The sequence below is a fragment of the Ambystoma mexicanum genome, chromosome 1p (assembly GCF_040938575.1).
Source record: "Ambystoma mexicanum isolate Mex_15411 chromosome 1p, UKY_AmexF1_1, whole genome shotgun sequence".
NCBI classification, from domain to species: domain Eukaryota; kingdom Metazoa; phylum Chordata; class Amphibia; order Caudata; family Ambystomatidae; genus Ambystoma; species Ambystoma mexicanum.
This window is the reverse complement of record NC_090921.1, coordinates 540,136,230-540,141,670: the sequence shown is the minus strand read 5'-3', so window position 1 is coordinate 540,141,670 and position 5,441 is coordinate 540,136,230.

Here is a 5,441-nt window from a genome sequence, read left to right as displayed (position 1 = left end):
CCTTCGATGGTGAACATCTTTTTGGCAGCAAGGCTGACGAGAGCCTTGAGAGGTTGCAGACCTCCAAAGCTGCAGCAAAGTCGTTGAGCGCTGCAGTTCGCCAACCTCTGCCTTTTCATCCTAGGGGACAGCAATGGAGGGGAGGTTCCTTTCAATATTACTCATCCTTTGGTAAATAGAGGAGCTGCAAGTCAAAGGGGCCACTGTAGGAGTACCAGAGGTGGAAAACAGGGTACTCGAGGTGCCAAGGCCGCTCGGGCAGTTGCCTCTTTGCCCTCAGGCACTGCCGCAACCGCTTCAGCTCAGTCATGAGGCCATGTCCCATGGTTCGCCGGTTGGGGAAAGGCTGGCGCAGCATCTTGTAGAGTGGTGTGCCATTAGTTCAGATGTGTGGGTTCTGGAGATCATAGCCCACGGCTACTGTCTTCCTTTCCGGCAGAGGCCTCACAACAATCCACCAGGGAATCTCTCTTTGAAGAGTCTGGATCCGCTCCTTGCGCAGGAAATACAATCCTTGCTGGAGAAGGGCGCCATAGAACTGGTGCTGTAGCAGAGAGGAACAAGGGATGGTATTCCCCTCATTTTTTGATTTCAAAGAAAGACGGGGGATTGAGACCCATCATGGACTTGCGCGGATTGAACAAACTCCTCAGGAAGGACAAGTTCAAGATGGTTACTCTTTCTCAAGTCCTCCAGGCCCTTCAGCTTCAGGACTGGTTGGTGTCTCTCGACCTCAATGACGCTTACTTTCATGTGCCGATCCATCCCAAGCACAAGAAGTACCTGAGGTTCGCGGTTGGCGACTCGAACTTTCAGTTTTGGGTCCTGCCGTTCGGATTGACCTGCCTGAGGGTCTTCAACAAGCTCATGGTGGTGGTAGCAGCATATCTCAGGAAAGGGGGGATTCACGTATAACCCTACCTGGACAATTGGTTAATCAGGGCGCGCTCTCCCGGGTAAGTCCTGGATCATCTGTCCGTCACCTGCCACTCCCTTCAGAAGCTGGGCTTCTCCCTCAACATAAAGAAGTCCCACTTGAAGCCAACTCAGCGGCCCCAGTACATCGGAGCTGTGCTCGACACGTCCCTGGGGCAGAGTTTTCCTCCCCAGGTGAGGGCTCATCACATTCGGCAGATGGTACACAAGTTTCAACATGCCCAGAGTCTCCCGGCGTTCGAGTTCTTGAGGTTGCTCGGCCTCATGGCATCCTGCGTTCTTTTGGTGCCAGAGGCCAGGTTGCGGATGAGATCTCTGCAATGGGCTCTCAAGATGCAGTGGTCGCAGTCCTCCGGCAGGATGTCGGACCCCGTTCAGGTGCCGCCCTTGGTCGCCCAGGACCTTCTGTGGTGGGCCGTCGAAGGCAATCTGGTGAGGGGGGGGCTCCATTTTGGCTACCCTGGCCGGAGGTGATGATCGTGACACTCATCCCTCATGGGATGGGGAGCTCATGCCAACGAGTTCAGTCAGCGGTCATTGGTCTCCGTCGGAGTCAAGACTCCATATCAATCTGTTGGAGCTGAGGGCCCTGAAGGCTTTCCTGCCGACTGTGCGAGGAAAGAATGTCCTGATCCTGACGGACAACACAGTGGCCATGAACTACCTCAACAAAAAGGGGGGGCAGGGTCACTTCCGCTGTGCAGGGAGGCGATGCAGCTCTGGTTCTGGGCCATCCAGCAGGAAATTTCGATCTCAGCAGTTCATCTGGCCGGAGACCAAAACGAGACGGCGGATGCTCTGAGCAGGCAGAGCCCGATCTCTCACCATTGGGAGCTGGCTCAGGAGATTCTCCTGGAGATCTTTGCCCTTTGGGGGACCCCTCAGGTGGATCTCTTTGCCTCCAGTGTCAACCGGAAGTGCGAGAGGTTCTGCTCGCGGGAATTTCCTCCAAAAGGAGCCTTAGGAGACGCGTTTGTGGTGGAGTGGTCATTCCCACTGCTGTACGCGTTTCCTCCAGTCCCCGTCATCCCGCAAGTGCTGCGGAGGTTACGGAGGTTCGGTTCCCGGATGATCCTCATTGCTCTGGCATGAGCTCGGAGGACGTGTTACCCGGACCTTATCTACTTGTCCATCTGCCCTCCACGTCGTCTTCCCTACCGAGACAATCTGCTCTCACGGGAGGGGGGTCAGGTTCTCCATCCAGAGGTCAGATCCCTCAACCTTCACGCTTGGCTTCTGAAAGGTTGAGGTATAAGGATTGGGACCTCCCTGAATACGTGATGGAGGTGTTGCTTTCAGCCAGACGGCCGGCAACAAAGTCCCTGTACCGTTGCCGTTGGAGGAAGTTCTGCGACTGGTGCAGGGTTAAGAATGTGGATCCTTTTTCATGCGGCATTCCTGTGGTTCTGTCCTTTTTGCTTTCATTAGCCCACAAGGGCCTGCAAGTGGGTACCATTAAAGGTTACCTGGCGGTGCTGTCCATATTTAAGCGCTCGTCTGAGGAGTGTTCTTATTTCAAAATTCCTTTAATTTCTCAGTTTCTCAAAGGGCTCACTGTGTTTTCGCCGTCACCTTTCCAGGTGCCTGGTTGAGATTTTAACCTTGTTCTGAAATTCCTAATGGGTGCTCCATTTGAGCCTTTACATTCTTGTCCTTTGAGACTGTTAACCCTTAAAACTGTGTTTTTAGTTGCGGTCAATTCCGCTCGCAGAGTGAGTGAGTGAGTTGCAGGCACTTACTGTTAAGCCACCCTTCAGTGTTTCATAAGGACCGGGTTGTCCTTAGAGTTTGTCCTTCCTTTCTTCCGAAGGTTGTCTCGGAATTTCATTTAAGTCAGAAGGTCATTCTTCCGGCATTTTATCCTCCTCCGCCCCCTGTTCAGGAAGAGGAGAGGCTCCATAGGTTGGATTCTAGGAGAGCTTTAAGTTTCTACATTTCACGCATGTCCCGGGTCAGAGTGGACGATCAGCTCTTTATAGGTTATGCTGGAAGGCGTTTGGGACAAGCTGTTACTAAGCAGACTTTGTCTAGATGGATTATCTTGGCAATTTCTGAATGTTACCACTTGGCGGGTAAGGACCCTCCGGTAGGCTTATGGCCCATTCTACTAGGGGTATGGCTGCCTATACTGCCCTGCAGAGGGGTGTTCCTATTCTTAACATCTGTGAAGCAGCCACATGGGCTTCGGTCCATACTTTTGTAAGACACTACTCCCTAGATTCTATCCATGGGCAGGATCTGGCCTTTGGCAAGGCGGTCCTTTACTCTGCAATTTAATTGGGCATTCTAAATGTCTATATTCTAAATTCTTTTCCCTCCTCCATACGTTGGTACTGCTTTGGGAGTCTTTCATAGATATGGAATACGTCAGAGGACCCAATCCCCTCGAAGAACAAGTTACTTTCTTACCTGGTAACGTTCTTTCGATGGGATGGTCTGACGACGTATTCCATATCGCTTCCTCCCTACCTGCCCCGCTACAGAATTTCTTATGCGATTGCAGCTTACGTTTCCACAAGGCTTTCTGTGGTCATGCTGGCAGAAGATTGGTGCCACACGTTCTGGGGAAAAAACTATAATTGAGGCTACGGGCGTTGTGCGTCCTACTTATAACATCCGGTGACGTCAGCTCGACGGAGGCCCTCGAGGATGGCGTATCGACGTCATCGATGCAGACGCCGGAAGATTTTCCGAAGCAGCACAGCTGTGGTGATTACTGTCATAGATATGGAATACGTCGTTGGACCATCCCATCGAAAGAACGTTACCAGGTAAGAAAGTAACTTGTTCTTCTATAGTTAAACCCCCACGAACATGTCCATGTCGCATTCGATTGTGGGGTGTTCATAACTCTGTCCAGGCAAGTTATGGCTATAGCTTTGAATAATTATATGCTACTGCATCCCTTGTTTGTGGGCACTGTACTGGGTCCCACCTATTGCTTATTACAGAATCCTATTGGAAGGAAGCCACTGAGGACCAGGGTGTTTGAGGGGGGGTTGGAATCCAAACAGTTCATGTCTGCATAGCTCAACTGGTCATGAGGTTTTTTGCACAGGCCCAGCCCTTAGATGTTGTGTACACCAGAAAAGAAGAGAAAATGTGCATATATATCTGTACCTGTGCAAGCAGCCAAGAGCAAGATGGAATGAAGAATATACTGCAAGCATTATCCACAGGCCCTAAACCACCCCCTCTTCTGGCATGCATAGTTATGTCAAAGGGTCACAACAAAATGAAAATGATTCCACTTAATGAAAGTTAGTCTTCAAAATGAGCAAGTGACTGCTGCACCCATCATGCTGAAGTCCTGCGTTATAAATGCTGTAGGGCCTGTCAGAAATGTTTATTGCCACCTCTGTTACTGCACTTTTATTATGGCCTTCTTGGCTATGCATCAGAAGGTCTTATACTGCTCTAGGCACACATTAAATTGTCACACTATATTATAAATTGACAGGGCCACACAATAACAGAATACGATGCGGGCTTACACTTCCATAACTTTATATACCCACTTCAAAAATCTGTCGACACAATGATATAGGTTTACAAACATAACCTAATTCAAAATCCATCAGAAAAACATAAATGTAACCGTGCCCTTTGTTACAAAGAGAAAACCGAACATGCAATTTGACAGTGACAGATTTCTTTGAGTTCTAAATGCTTTTTAGTATTCATTGATGTATGTATTGTGTTAACACCCTTTATTATTTCCCCCTGTATAGTATTAGTAATTTGGGAATGAAATTGGGACACGCCTTGGCACGTACTTAACTTGGTCATGAAAGCCAGTGTACTTTAGGGAAAGCCCTACCTCCTATTTACCTCTTGCCCTTTTAGGCAAATGTCAGGTTCGTCTGAGGTGGAGATAATAGATTTCCTTGCATAGCAGATGTATGCCCATAATCATTTTCATTCCCGGCAGCTCCCTTGGTCTCCGGGTACCGTGGAGAAAGAGGCAATTGCCTTTTAGGCCAGTCTGACCTGGCCAAAATCACTGATTGCAATTCTTTTGATCCCGATTTATACTTGCTTGCAACCCTTGTACAACCAGTCCTTCTGCCTTCTTTGCAAGTTCAGTGCCCGTCTCAGCACCAGACACGGCAGCACACACTTCACAGCCCCTACTTTTCAGCCCTCTTCAGAACACTGGCTTGGACTCTTGACACAAAGCCAGGCACACAGATGTCAAGTCTGCTCACAGCCTTTAACGCTCCAGCCAGGCTTAGTGAAATGCCATGATGTTCGAAAAGCATAACCTGGCACTCACACTCAAAACCCAGGCCATAGAATTATGCGCAAAGCCTGAGTCACAAGTGCTCCATGGAAAAATCAGCAGCCCAAAAACCTAGTGGAATCAGCAACAGGCAAACCACCCTTCATGGAATCAGCAACAGGCAAATGCCCACAAGAAGACAAGCCTTCAAGAAGGCAAAAAGCCCTACCTCCCATCGCCCATCTCACAGTTCCTTATAAGCCTTTCTTTCAAACCCAGCCCA